The sequence below is a fragment of the Crocodylus porosus genome, unplaced genomic scaffold (genome assembly GCF_001723895.1).
Source record: "Crocodylus porosus isolate Cpor-Errol unplaced genomic scaffold, CroPor_comp1, whole genome shotgun sequence".
Taxonomy (NCBI): Eukaryota; Metazoa; Chordata; order Crocodylia; family Crocodylidae; genus Crocodylus; species Crocodylus porosus.
In genome coordinates, this window is record NW_017728914.1 from 15,786,109 (window position 1) to 15,802,020 (window position 15,912).

The following is a 15,912-nucleotide window of genomic DNA, read 5'->3' on the forward strand; positions in this document are numbered from 1 at the left end:
GTAGCCTCTCCTCGTAGGGCCTGCCCTGTTGTCCCCTGATCATGCCAGTGGCCTCCTCTGGACCCTCTCCATGCTGTCCACATCCCTCTTCAGAATTCCCTTGAAAATTCTGATTGACATTGATGAGGTATGTGGAACAACTGTTTTGTGGTGTTAAAATAAATCATTTGGGCTCTGTGTACAACAATGTTATTGGATTATATAAAATGGAGATGGAAATGGCCTAGCAAAGCAAATAGATAATTCACATTCTTAATATATTAGACATCAGATGCATACTCCCCTTGATTTTAGACTAAGGATCCACTATACAACCATAAAATGACTTGTCAATCAGGAGAATTTCAGCATCAAAATCAGCTAAATACTTAAAACTGCTTAATGCTGTTAAGTAGATGCTGGAGAGGCTTTACTTGGTAACTGTGCATCCTGGAGGTTTTGGTAAATTGCTTTTTATTAAAAAGAATAACAACAACAGTACAATAATAGTATGTGAGAAACTACATGGAAAGTATAGACAGGCCTGTTACTATACATCAGACCATTTCTTACTGCAATTATTAAAATATCCAAATTGTATGTGTTCAGGATCATATCAGCTCTTCGGTTGCATTCAGTTCTCAATGACTTTCTTGTTGTTTTAAAGAATCTTAATAGAAAGGCCAGTAATACCTATCTATCAGTAAAGCCCATCACCAATGTATAGCTTCAGCCCACTCCATTTATTACATTATCTTTCTTTCTCCTCATTCTTGCATATGCTTCATACACCACATATGCTTCATACACCATTGAACTTCACTCTTGTATTGTTGTAGGAATTAATTACAGCCACTGAGGTCAATTTAGTACATCTATTATTAATAGTTACTAACAATTTAAAGATAACCACTTGATAAGGATCACATTGCTGGCAGTGAGGGAGCCCTACGTGATCTGAATAGAGATAAGAAAGTACCTGTTCTCCCTATACATTGCAGAGGTTGATCTCTGAAACAGAGAAACTGTTCTACCAGCTATCGATTTATGGATTTGTTACTTTTACGTGTCTTATCTTTGAAACTGTTATATGCTAATTCTCTGGACAAAAGAACATTTTCTTTGGAGACTTGAGGTCCATTTTGCTGTATAGTCTTCTTCTGGAGAAGATTAGGAAATGTGCTTGCAGCTAATCAAAATAATGTAGAGTCTGCCACCCCACTGAAATCAGTCTTATTAAGGATGGCATAATCTGTAAAATACAACATTTATTTCTCATGAATACAGAAGTAGTTTATAAAGCTTGGTTGAAGAACAACAATAGTATGTGCCAGGTGAGGGAAATCATATGTCTCAAAAACATGTATGATTCTGATACTGGATACTGGTATTGGACACTAGAAACTCTAAGGAATATACACTGTCAAGCTTTCACAAACAATTCATGGCATTATTTGATTCATATGCAATTTCTCATGCATAACCCCATGGTATTATTTCTATCCCATGATTTGATGCTCTATACAAGGTAAATTACTTCAGACTAACCTAATATTTTGCTTTTGATAAGATCACTGATTTTCTGCAGAAGGGAAAATAGAAAATCTTATTTACATCAGGACAGTGTTTTATATGGTACTATATAAGATGTTATATTTCTCTACCGATATTTAGCATGGTTGTTAATCAATCTGAGCCAGCTGAGCATTCTTCCCCATCTCTATGATAGCTTGTAGTCCTCATGTACACTATTCATACAGTGTTTACCTAATAATTATGTGAAATATGTCCCTCTTATTCTGACCTTGTCTTTACTTACTATATGTAGAGGTTAAAGAATGCATTTGAATTCCACAAATACTGGCGAAAAAGGAGAACTAACTAGGAAAAAGGAGATGGGGTTAACCAGAAACTTGGAAGTTTAACAGGCCTGGCTTGGGAATCTACCAGTCTTTCAGCTTTGTTTATGGTGTCAGGCTTGTGCAGGCTCAAGAATGACATTAAGGTTGATCTTAACTATCAGATCAGAATATATATAGCCCATCAGCTAACCTGGAGAATAACATATAGGAAGACCTATATCATCTTGAGGACTAGAAATGGGTTGTAGCAGTACAAACCATATATATATGCAATTATATACTACAAACAAGAATTTGTACTATAAAATGAAACTCATAATTTGGAAGCAACTGAGGAGAAGGGCCTGGTTCTACTAACTAATTATAAGCTAGTTACATACACGCCACCAATACAATACTACATTTGAACTTTTTCACAGCTATCCTAGGATAGGTGAAGAAAGATATTTCCCATAGATATGTAGAAGAATTAATACCATAGTACAAAATCTTGCTGAGGGTTTCCTTATCTGAAATACTGTATACAACTTATTTCACCAATGTACAAGATGAAATCAAACTGGACAGGTACAAAAAAGGTTCCTAGGATTAAGGAGGGATGATTATGAGAATAGAAAAGTCATTTATAATGGAAGAGAACACAAAAGCTCAACTTTAATTTAGCAAAACAAAAGCTGAGAGAGGATATTCTTGCTTTTCTATCCCATTATTCTACAATCTAAACTTTATAAACTCATTCTTCTTGATAAGAGTGAGAATGATAGGATCTTCACTATTTTGAGGAATTCCAATACTAAACATTTTTTTGTTTTAAAAATTAATTTTAGCCTCTTTTGAAAGAGACAAAGAAATATAATTGCCAGATATGCTGTGTTCTTCATTCACTGTATAATAATAAAAAGACAACTAAGGGTTATGTTTCTGTAGAATAAAATGTGCAGCTACAACTTGATCTTCAGGAAACTTCAGGCACATGTTCTCATTTAAATCACCTGTGGCCTTGCTAATCTTTAGGACTGATTTTTGTCCCACATTGATGAAGATACCTATTCAGAAGCCCATTAAAATCACGGTTATACTTGTCTAAAACTGGCATGAGGTAAAATAGGACATAGGTCTATTTCCCTTCTTGTATTCTTTCATCTTTCTGGCATTAGATACCTCTCCACTTCTCACACTATTGTTAACCCAGTCAGTCGTGCGGCTGTGCCGCTAGTCCTTAGGGCTGCCTGAGGAGGACGGCCGCGGGTAGTCAAGGCGCCCGCCCCCCCGATGGGAGGCAGGCACTCTCCACTTCTCACAATGTACTTCTGTTGATATGAGAGGAACTTCTGTTGTAACTTCTGCCATCAGAAGCAGATCTTTCTGTATCTTGCTTCCTTCTCACTCATTTACATATATAAATAGAAAAAGTCTCCCTTTCACTGTTGTAATTCTGAAGAAGGATCCATGTTTGATGGTCAGTGGGAAAGCTCAAATCCCATGTTTTCTTGCAGGTAAGCCATGCTTTTGCAGCTCATGTCATTCTCTGATCTGGTGACCTGGAGTAAATAACTCTGTTGGTTCTATCTTTCAGGCTAGACATCAGGAGGCACTACTTCACTGTCAGGGCAGCTAGGATCTGGCACCAACTTCCAAGAGAAGTGGTGCTGGCTCCTACCCTGGAGGTCTTCAAAAGGAGGCTAGATAGACATCTTGCCGGGGTCGTTTGACCCCAGTACTCTTTCCTGCCATGGCAGGGGGTCGGACTCAATTATCTGTTCAGGTCCCTTCTGACCCTACCAACTATGAAACTATGAATTTTAATATTGGTGTTTGTTTGTAATATTTAACATTACAAAATGTTTTAGACGTGTGTGTGCGTGTGTGTGTAACATCCCCTAAAAAATACAGTCCATTGTATTGTAGTTGTGAAAATAATTTGTAGTATTTCCTTTATCTTCATCTCAGCTCTCTTAACTAACCCCATCAGAGCTCTAGTTAAGTCAATTTGCAGTAATAACACTTTCTATACGTGCTTACACATACTTATGTTTTGCAACTGAGTGCTAGCTCATCATATGATGTTGCATCGGTCAAGGCTATTTCTATTAATCAGCCTGTCCTATTCCATATCTATTATGTCCTGATTTTCTCACTGTAGAGGTAGAAGTTGCTTATAAAGCCAAGTCACAATGGGCTAAGACCGTGTTGCTCTAATTTTAGGCCAGTATACATAGAGTTATTCCTCTATAAAACTGGAGTAATAGAGTAGTAAAATATGTGTGATGTGGTTTTAACCACAAAATGAATTCAGGTCAGAGACTTGTCAATATTGGAAAGTAATTCTTAACGTTTTATCCTAAATGGATAAAAGTTGTTCTCTTGAATAAAGACATGAAGTATTTAAGATGATTATTACTCCACTGCTAGGAGTAGTGAAGGCAGCAGACACCCTTTAGTGTGTATGGAACATGTTCTCTGGATAAAAACAGTGCTTCATTTCCTGGCATTGGCAGTCCAAAATGTCAAAAATTATACCACATATAATTTGATTATACCATGTATAATTTTTGTCATTTTGGAAGTTTGCCATAAGTTTGGTTTGGGACCATCAGGGTAAGAAATAGATGTGGAAGCTACACTCTATCCAGAACATTGAGCCATATATTTTTAAAGCAATATAAAATTAGTGGCAGTGGTCTTGGTTGTAAAAAGTGGTTTACAAAAAGGCCTAGTCCTCGAAAGGAGATTGTTTTCAACAAAACACCAATCTTTTATAAAGTTGCCATCAGGTTTTTGTTTTAACTTGTTTTGCTGTTACCATGATCCCTTCAACATTTTTCCACAACTTTTCTATGACAAATATGTTTATACACAGACAGGCAAGGTTCTTTCTGTAGATGTGATATTTTTTATTAGACCAACTAAATAGTTGGAAAAAAGTTCTTAGCAAGCTTTCAGGTGCAATCACCCTTCTTAAGGCATAGGGAGTCTCTGCTGCTCTGCGACTTCAAGGAATGAGAGAAGCTAAAAGTGTGACAGGATGTCAGTGAGAATGTAAATAGGTAGAAACTAGGGAAACAAAAGGTAGAGCAGGGAAGGGGGTGGGGAGTGGAGGGGGTGAGCCAAAGGTGAGTAAGGGAGATTCTACAGTAGTAGTAATTCAAACTAGAGCCTGTCTGTGAAAAAGGAAATAGCTGGAAATTAAGAAGACAAAGGGCAGAAAAGTGGGGGAGGGGAAAAAGGTTGGGAGGGGGGACGTAAAGTGTAAGTGGTCAGGTCTGACAAGTACTTGGTGTATCAGATGTCAGCCAGTTTGTAACGTGTGATAAATCTAATGTCTATATTGAGTCCATGATTTTTTTGCATCCAGTGGATTTATGGAGTGAAGTCCTTGTATCAGAGGTACTAAAATAATGTGCAGTAGCAAAGATGCATTACTACATGTGTAGATGTGCCCAGTATCCAGGGTTTAACTCTCACTACACTGCAACTTTACCATTTTGGAATGGTCTGTAAAGATGGGAGTTCACATATATAAAGTGAGGAAGCATCTTTCTTTTTTCCTATGGCAGCTCAGAAAATTTGTGAGTTCAGTAAGTAGAGATCATTCAGCTTGTAAAGCAGGCTCTGTGAGAGATGACATGCATTATTGTCCTAATAATTAAGGACAGAGATGACAGTTTACCTATTATTTCATTCAGTAGCTGCCTTTCAGCTGCTTTCTCAGCTGCACCAGGACATCCACCATTAAATTTTATAGACAGGCAGATCTTTGACTTACAATGTTTGATAAAGATCTTACAGCAGTCAGTGTTTAACAGTAGTTACATGGTAAGTCCATGGTGTTATCTTCATGAATTTCTTCTACTTGGCAATAATAAGATAATGTCGGCTTTATGGTTAGTATATTGTTTCTTTTTACTACATACCCTTAATCACGTACATTTTCTGGCAATGTAAGAAAAGCTGTGCAACTGGAAAATTGCTTGTACTTAGAGCTGACCAAAAACAGGGTTTCCAGTTCAACAGGTATTTTGTTCATTTGAAATCTGTATTTGGTCTGATTCAGACCAAAGTCAATATTTTTCAACCTTTCCAGTGAACAAGAAGCTCCCTTGACTTTACAGCTGCTTAAGAACTTGATGTTATTGCCAGTTTTGCAGTTATAGCTGCATAATGTTGACTAGAATGTCAATTTTAGCAACCAGCTATAGGGGGAACCTCGGTGCTTTTCTGTCTTAGGCACTGGTACCCACCAGCTTCCAAAATACCTGATTTAATAGAGACATCGCAGGAATCCTGGCAAAGTGCCCTTTGAATTTGGTGACTGTTCAACCAACCAGAAATGTTTGAAATATAATATTTCAGGTTCAATAATTCAGCATTTCTACTACATTATGTTTCATCAGAACATTTCTGACCAGGTTTATGTATAACTGTTTTGCTAACCTTCTGGCAATATGCAAACAATTCACTAACTGTTAGCAAGTATTAGCTGTAGGACTGCTTTTTGTTTTGCATTAGATGTAACAAATATCTAATAAGACACAATATACACAATAAACATGGGAGATAGGCAATATGACACATCTTAATGGTCACAGGAGAACGCCATTGCCCCATATGCTGAGCAATTACACAGTATTTGAGTTGTAGTAGGATTTTTTACTAGAAAAAGAATGACTGTAAAAAGCAGATATATTCATTGTGTAATCTCATACATTTGCTAAATAATAATAAAAAGTCCAAAAATTCTGTTTCTTTGACCCCAGTAGAAATCAAGAGCAGCAGGCAGGTTCCTTTCTCAGAAATCCCCTTGTCTACTCCAGCCAGTTCTATGCACAAGAAGAAGAGGGTCCCACCCACAATGTTTTCTTCCGCTTTCCTTTGGGCTTTTTTCCTTGTTTCCTGCCTGTGGCATATAGGCTACATACACACTTTCAAATCATCCAGGAAACTCCTAGTTTTGTTTAACTGATAAAAAAAATGACCCATACAGAAGTTCAGAAAAGCAAAGAGCCTACAGTGTAGATGCTGGAATCCCAGAGGTCCCTAAAACATACAGCCTGGAGAGGTTTTCAGGCTTCTTTTTTTTTTTTTTTTTATATGAATGAAGGCAAGAATCGCCAGGGTCTGTGCTGTGCACGAAAGAGTTTTCCAGCCTTTTCCCTCTCCCATGCTGTGTTGGAGCCCAGCTAGCACTGGGCAGGGCATATGCTTATATGCTTCCCTGCACCTAAGTGCTGCAGTGAACAAGCTAGGAGCAGAACACACCACATAAGTGCTTCAGCACTGAGCTTTTCCAGCCCAAAGCACTCAGGGGGCATGTTGTGCTTCCTGCTTGGCTGAGACTGACAAATGCTCTCCTTCCCTCTGTGGGAGGGGGAGAGAAGAGAAGCAAAGTACAGTGAGATTGTGGATATCATCTCTGCATCTTCTGCTTATACAAAAGTTCTGTCTCCTCAGAGAGATTCTCAAGGGAGCCACTTCACTCAGGTTGCTCCCAAGATGTTTTTTTCCTTGAGTGGCCATTTTAACTCAGGGAGAAAAATTATAAATTTCTCTATACTCTTAGTTTCTCCAGAGAGAGCAGGGACTCTCCCTAGAGAAAATGATGTCTGCCCAATCCCTGTGTGGTCTGCAAAACCAATAGCCTACTCTTTGCACTTGCGACTGTGAAAGTCTCTTATCCAACATGGCTTAGGTGTCATTGCTCTTGTGCTTTAAAGAAATAGAGGAAATCTTGTATTACTTTCAGTGAATTACTTGCCTTTTCCATGGAGTTCAAAAGAGAATAAGGGATACCCAGGACTGTAGTGGCATGTATAATTGTTTTAGGATTGAACTCTCACTTGATGTTAACCATCTTCACTTTTCAGTATAGCACAGAGCCTTGTCCTGTGAGATGTTTAATAATTCTTCCAAATGTTTGAAGAACCTACTAAATAAGGGTTGGTAAATTAAGAATCAGGTTGTTTGTAACAACTAGGCCCATATTTTTCTTTGCAAGTTATATTGACTGAATAAAGCTTTTCTTATTTTTTTAAGATGGGCGTACTTAATTCTGGAACAAACAATAAATTGGATGGGAGTCACATGACACTGAAGAATCCATTAAGCTAGTTGGACATTTATACACATACCTTTTTGTCCTATGACACACCAGAGATCCACCACTTTCGAGCGCACTCAATTAATCAAGTCTGCTCCACACACATGCAAACTGCACTGTGCCACGTGCAATTGTACAAGTGACATCAACTGCAATATGCATCAGCCCACAGAAAATGGCGGCAGTGCAGTTTGGAACTGAAGCACCCTTTGGGCCCAACTTTTTTGGCAGGAGTGCCACAAGCTAAGACTTGGACCCTCCCTGGGTGCATCTACATTAGCTGTTTACTGCACCGTTGACCAATTAGCTGAGCAGTAAATGTCACACGTCTACATGTGAGCCCCTATTAGGTTCGAGTAAACAAATTTACTTCATAGCAGAGTTTTTTTATCATGTACAGCAATGCATGTGTAGATGATGACCTGGCTGGCTGGGGCATGAGGGTATTTCAGTGCTGGAGTTTCCTACCAGCTAGCCCTGCACTGGAGCACCCTTGTGCCTTAGCCAGCCTCTCTGCAACATGTTGAGATGGGTCAGAGCAGCCCTGGGCTGACAGGCTGACCCCCTGGGCCCCTTGCCAGCTGGGGCTGCTCTGACCTGGCTCAATGTCCTGCAGTCCTGGGTGCATGTGTAAGCTCTGGGACCATATATGCTTGTGTTTATTGCTTCATATTAATATGCACATATAGATGTGGCCCCTGAGTGCTGTTCTGATCCCCTTCCCCTATCTATTGCTCTGCTTTTTGTTTCCTGCACTAAAGGTGGGGCTAAAGGGGTAGCAGTCAGTGGCTTAATGTCTAATTGGCAGCCAGTATCAAGTGGAGTACCCAGGGGTCAGTCCTGGGGCCAGTTTTGTTCAATATCTTCATTAACAATCTGGAAAGTGGGATGGAGTGCACCCTCTGCAAGTTCGCGGATGACACAAAGCCGATGGGTATGGTAGTAATACCTGGAGGGTAGGGCTAGGATTCAGAGTGACCTAGACAAATTGGAGGATTGGGCCAAAAGGAATTTCATGAGGTTCAACAAGGACAAGTGCAAAGTCTTGCACTTAAGATGGAACAATCCTATGTACCAGAACAAGTTGAGAGCTGATTGGCTGGGCAGCAGCTCTGAAAAAAGGACAATAAGCTGAATATGAGCCAACAGTGTGGCCTTGTTGCCAAGAAGGCTAATGGCATACTAGTCTGCACTGGTAGGTGTGTTGCCAGTAGGTCAAGGGAAGTGATTATTCCCATCTATTCAGCACTGGTGAGGCCACAGCTGGGGTACTGTGTTCAGTTTTGGGCCCCCGACTACAGAAAGGGTGTAGACAAATTGGAGAGAGTCCATCAGAGGGTGACAAAAATGATGAATGGGCTGGAGGATATGACTTATGAGGAAAGACTGAAGGAACTGGCTTATTTAGTGTAGAGAAGAGGAGACTGAGAGGGGACTTAATAGCAGCTGTCAACTACCTGAAGGGGGGTTGGAAAGAGGATGGAGCTAGACTGTTTTCAGTGGTGGCAGGTGACAGAACAAGGAGCAACAGTCTCGAAGTGCAGCAAGAGAAGTTTAGATTAGATATTAGGAAGAGTTTTTCACCAGGAGGGTAGTAAAACAATGGAATAGGTTACCCTGAGAGGTGGTGGAAGCTCCATCCTTTGAGGTTTTCAAAACCCAGTTAGACAAACTTTGGCTGGGACAGTCCTGTTTTGAGCAGGGGGTTGGACTAGACGGCCGCCTGAGGTCCCTCCCAACTCTCATTTTCTATGATTCTATCCCTATATGCTATTGTCTTCCTTGCTTCATCTGCCATGAACTACACAAAGAAGCTGTCTGTGCCACTTATGGCATGAATGCTGGAAGCTGGCCATGCTGTATTAGACTTTTGCAGAAGTTAGAGTATGTTTAATGAGTATAAGTTAAAAAAAAATCTAGTATATGTTGAACACTCAACACATAGACTCGAGCTGCCTAAATGAAGCCATTTATTGATCCTAAAAATAAGGAACAATGCTATATTTTTTGATTATTTTATAATGATTAATTATGCATTAATTCTCAATATAGGTATATGGTTAGACATTTTTCTTTTTAAACGTCCCCTTTAATACATGATTCTTGTAGTGGTATGGAGGGAGAATGTATATATATTAACATTGATGGAGTCCATCCCTCCCAAATTTCCCATGCCTAAATAGAAAACAGAACTGACTTGTAAGTCCTCCTACCATTAAGGCTACATAAAACCTGCACATATCACATTAGACTGGGGAAAGGTTGATTTCACTTAAGTAAAACTTGTAGTCATCTTAATGAAGTCTTCTTAAGCCATATCTACACTACAGACTTATGCTCACTCAGTTATATGGGTCAGGCATGTGAAGAGGAGCGAGCCACAGGTTCTGTGACATCAAAAAACCCTAATGTAGAGGCAGGTTTGGGAAGGAGTGGAACTAAGTGCAGTTTTGCTATATAACTATATCATATATACCATTATAAACAGATTTTTCATATACACATACCAGTAGAGAGCAACCTGTCTTAGAGGAGATGCATTTTATGTTATCAAGAGTCCTTTTACCGTATGATAGGTTTCCAAATGGGTCAGTCTGGTCTAGATTGTCAGATAGGAATGCAACAGGTTAGGGTCAATCCGGTCTAGATTGTCAGATAAGAGTGCAACAGGTTAAACTGATCGAGATTGTCAGACTGGAATGCAATTTTCCTGTCTGACTTTATAACCCAGCTTTGCATATAAGTATTCTGATATGGTAATGTGCTCCCAGTATAGACAAAGCCCTGTTTTGTTCAGGGAAACCTCTTTAAAATTGAACTTGTACAGTTCTTTCTGGTGACATTTAATTTATGGACGATAACATGGAGCCTGACAATGCAAAATGAGTTCACAGTACATGAGTATTCAGATCCTGGATGACCTTCATTCTCAGAAGTAATCATTCAATAACTTGCTTGTATTATTCATGGTTTTTTTCTGTATATGAAAACTTAATGGACTATTTTAGAAATATATTATATCTGACATTGTGTACTGCCATAAAGACCATTGGGCTTGCTTCGTAAGTATTTGAAACAAGCCTTCCTTCCACGCCTCCCCCCTCCAAAAAAAAAATTAAAAAAAAATCAAATCTGAGTTCTTGCAGAGTTCCAAAAAACCCAAAAAACCCCAAAACCCTATGATACCTGAAGGGTTCTTATAAGAATGTTGTATAAACTGTCATAAAACTACCTCTTTCTTGCTGCAGTTTCTGGAGGTTACTGAACAAGATCTTTAAAAAAAGAATATATTAATTAATGCCCCTGAACCTTTGCTAAAACCATGAGTCTCCATTTCATCCAAGAACAGTGACTGCAAAACCTATATGAAACTCCCTGGTACTCCCACACCCAGCCCCAAAGGAAGTTTGAGCAGTAGAGTTCTCTCTGTGGGAAGAACATTTCAGGATCAGGGCCTCAGGCCCAACAAATGTTTGTGAAACTTTTCCAGTTTTCAAAGCTTGGGATTTCCCCCACTCCCAGTATATACAGCAACACTGACATAAAATTGTAGATCTACTAAGAGCTTTCTGCTCCTACACCAAAACCATCTGAAAAAGTAGATATATTCTGGAGGTAATGCACACAGCCTTTTACTCTGTAGGTGGAGCTATGCTTCTAAACTACAGTACTACTTATCTGTAACTAAGTGTATAGATTTTATTGCTGGTATAAATGGTTTCCAATGATAGTAATTTGAATGTGTACAGTGCATCTAAAGTTAACCCCTTTGTGTTAGCCCTAGGCTTAGATGCTACATTCCTTTGATTCCCGAGAAGCATTCCCATGGGCATTCATATGCAGGGGCACCTGTTTCCCATGGGACAAATGGCAGTGGCACACATTTGTGCTGTTGCTATTTGTCCCAGGGTGCACCCCTGCACATGCATTCCAGCACATGGCAAAGGGACCCAGGTTGGGTAGCGGAGGCTGAGGCCAGCCCCTGTAAAGCTTGGTCAGTAGCCAGAGTATGATCCTGGCTGGACAGGCTCCAGTTTCAGGGGGCACACGCTGCTGCCATATGCACCATACCACTATTTTTAGTGGTGGTTTTTTAACACTGGGATCTCCCGGTGGCAAAAAAATAAAAATAAAAATCACCCACCCCTCTGCAAATTAACAGTGCAGCATATGGCTGTATGTACTCTGCAGGTGGTTTGCAGTACCTCAAATGGTTTGGGGTGCTGCAGACTGTGCTTGTGGGGACACATCTACTATATACATTAGCAAAGGAGTGCTCTGCTACATGGGGACATCACTCAGTTATATTGAGCCCACGCTTTTTAAATATAGTGTGAAACCCATATTAGAGAAGAAGGGGTCACGAGACTATCCAGTGCCCCCACTACACTGAGGAAGGATAAGTGTACCAGGATCATCCTTGACAGGAGTTTGTTTAACCCCATCTTAAAAACCTCCAAAAACAGAAATTTCACAACACAGGCATCCTTTGCTAGTGCTTCCTTACTTTCCTAATACATAACCTAAATCTTAATTGTTGCAAAGCAAATTCATTTGTTCTTATCCAACAAACAGTGGAGATGTAGAACAATGACTCACCATCCTTTTCAGAACAATCTGTAATATTTTGGAACATGAATGTTACTATGTCTGCCCTTAGTTATCGCTCTTGTAGGCCAATCCACATTATGTTTTCTAAGCTTTATCATTTTGCCCTCTTCTAGGCAGTTTCAGTTGCCGACATCTTTCTTAAAATGTTATACTCAAAAGTGGCTTCACCATAGCTGAGTAGAGTGGAATGATTACCTCCAGTATTTTACATATCGTATTCTCATTAACTCATCCTAATAACAGGTTTACCATTTTTGTGATGTCATCACACTGATGGTTTGATTTAATTTGTGATCTGCTACAATCCCTTGGTGCTTTTTCTGCAGTACCATTGCTTATTTTGGAGTGGTATAGCTAAGGGGAGTGACCAAGACACCAGCTCTTTGGTGCGTGGGGGAGGGTGGAAATTGCATCTGCTACACTGCTGGCACACTTACCACTGGTAACACAGGTACTGACACTACCCTGTGTTTTGCCATCCAGGGTGCAGATATGACCAGATACTCTTCCGTAAGTTGGTTATTCCATGATTGTGTTTAAATTTGTGTTTGATTTATCCTTCTTAAGTACAACCCATTGCACTTGTCTTATCTTATCTTTTCCTCAAGACTGCTTGCAGCCTCATATACTCTCTAATCTCTCATCTAATTCATTCATGAAAACACAGATTATAAATAGATCCAGAAACGATCTTTTTTTAGAACCCATTTGAAATGTCTTCATGGTTTAACAACAATTTGTTAAGAGGAAGAGATAGTTAGCAGTGTTAGTTGCAAGTTAGGCAGAAAGCAGGGCAGTATGACATTTTATAAAGTAACTGATTTAGAGTGGCATGATAATCATTGCTAACTACTTCTTAAGTATGGTCTTGCAACATTTGATGTTTGCAACCTTATGGTGATTTCAGCTAGCCTAGTGTTTTAGGGGTATGTCATATGTGATACTGTCAAAATCCTCACTAAAGTCAAGCCATATCCTAGTATTCACTACTTTTTTATTCACTAATCCGGTTAATCCATCAAAGCAGGAAATTATGGTAGTTTCGACACAATTTAATCTTGAAATTATGTTTTTTTATCAATTCTTATCAATTGATAATTCAATAATAATTTATTTTAGTATCTTTCAAGGTATCAGTGTTAGGGTCACTGGTCCATAATTCCCTGGGACATTCCCTCCCCGCCATTTTAAATAGACAGATACTAGGTTTGCCCTTCTGCAGATGTTTAGGACTTCTTGCATCCTCCTGGAGCTCTTGAAAGATAGTTAATGGTTCGGAGAGTTTGGGGGCTCATTCTTTAAATACTTTACAGTGAATTTAATAGTGATTTGCTGACTTAAAAAACATCTTCTCTAGATGTTCTGTAACCTCTTCTTAGATATTTTGACCTGTACCTCTATCACCTTGTTAAAATTAATTATGCTAATTATGGTCACTACTAACATGTTTGTGAAGGCTGGAACAGAAAAGTTAGGGGAGGCTTTAGCCTTCTCTGCCTCATCCTTGTTTGGATTTTCTCCTAGTTAAGTTATGGACTTTTGTCGTTTCTTATTTTTGCTCTTACTCCTGGTATAGTCATGAAGGGTTTTCTATTAGATTTCATGTCCCTTGCTAGTTGAATTCATTTTATACTTAGGCTTTATACATATTTGCAATATTGTTTTATATTTATCCTTTGTCTGGTGTCCTTGTCCCTATACAATGTTTTTATTATTTAAGTTCCTAATGCACACCCATATTGGAGACTTCCTGTCTTTCCTCTGCACTAAACTGTTTGCCACCATACCTTTCATACAGATTATTTCAGTAGCTATCAGTTGTCCTGCACTCTTTTTTACTTTAGATTACCTTACCAAAATATGTTGCTATCTATTTTTTAAGTCTATTACTTTTATTCTTCTGTTGCAACTGCTTCCAAATCAAATTAAGAAATAGCTACTACCCTAGTAAACTTAATTCATCCTTTTAAACAAATATTTATCATATTATAAGAATGTAACAGGTTTTTTTCTTTCTATGCCATATTGTTTTTTTCAAAAGGATATTTGAGTAATTAAAGTTGCCTGTTGCCACTAGTTTCTGCCTTTTATATAGATCTATTAATTCAAGGAAACCTGTATCCATCACATTCTTCTAATTGGTTGGTGTATTTTAGACCCTATACTGGTATATCAACCTATTAGTCCACTTTTTTTCCCCAGAGACATGGAACAATATCTGCCTTCCTTTTTATTTATCTGTGAGATTTTCCTATCAGCCCCTCCAAGATTCATTTAAAGCTCTCCTTAGTAGGCTGGCATGTTGGTGCCCTTCCCCTTCTTAGGTTTGTTGGCTGTAGAGCCATGTTGGTCTAAGGACATAGGCAGACAAAGTTCCTTGGGTAGATGCGATATCATTTATTAGACAAACTAAATAGTTGGAAAAATTATTCTTTGCACAAACACCCTTCTTCAGGCATTATTGCAGTCTGTTGACTCAGCCATGGAGCTGTCCTATTCCTACCACCCTGGCCATGACCGGGTTATTTTTAGTCCTCTGACCCCCCTACCCCTGGACTGTCAGCCTACCTCTATCCTGCCAGCTCCTCCATCCACCCTGAGTTACTTACCTCAGACTGCCCACACTGCTTCCAGCAGCAGCAAACAGTTGCATGCACAGCTGCCAGTCTAGGTTTAGGCAGTTTAAAATAAGCCACATAAACCTAGATTGAGTGTGAAAAACCTTGAGGGATCCTATTGTAACTGTTCCCTATTGATTCAGGGAAAGGAAGAACTACTAGGGTTCCTCCCACCCTTCCTTTCTGCAGAAGAAAAATATAGCATTCTTCAGATAGTAAAATCATCTGGATAATTCCTTTGGTTATCAGGTACCTTCGTGTCTCCAGCTATTAATAATCCATGCTTATAAGGGTAGGATACAGGTGTGTTTTGTCAAAGACAGCCTAAGCAGATAACTCATCCCTATCACTTTTGCAGCATTCAGTAACCTAATGAATAACAACAGGTTCTCAAAAAATTTTGCAAACATTTATGAAGTAAGCCTGTTGAATTCACTGAGGCTCTAAATAGGCCAAGAGGTCTGTCTACATGAGACAAGATGCAGGTCTGGGACTCAATTGATTTGCCAAAAGTTATACTAGAAACAGAACCAGAAGGAGAAACCACATCATTCCTCTGTATTATGTTTTTCATTACTTCCTCTTATAGCTGCAGTGGCAACAGTAGCATTATTCTTACATCTGGTGACATATTAAAAGCAAGAGATTTAATTCAGGCAGTCTTTAATACAGGCAGCTGTTGTTCAGAAAATATCCTAAACACATAAACAGAGAAAAATTAATCGTATTTGTTTTACTAACAATG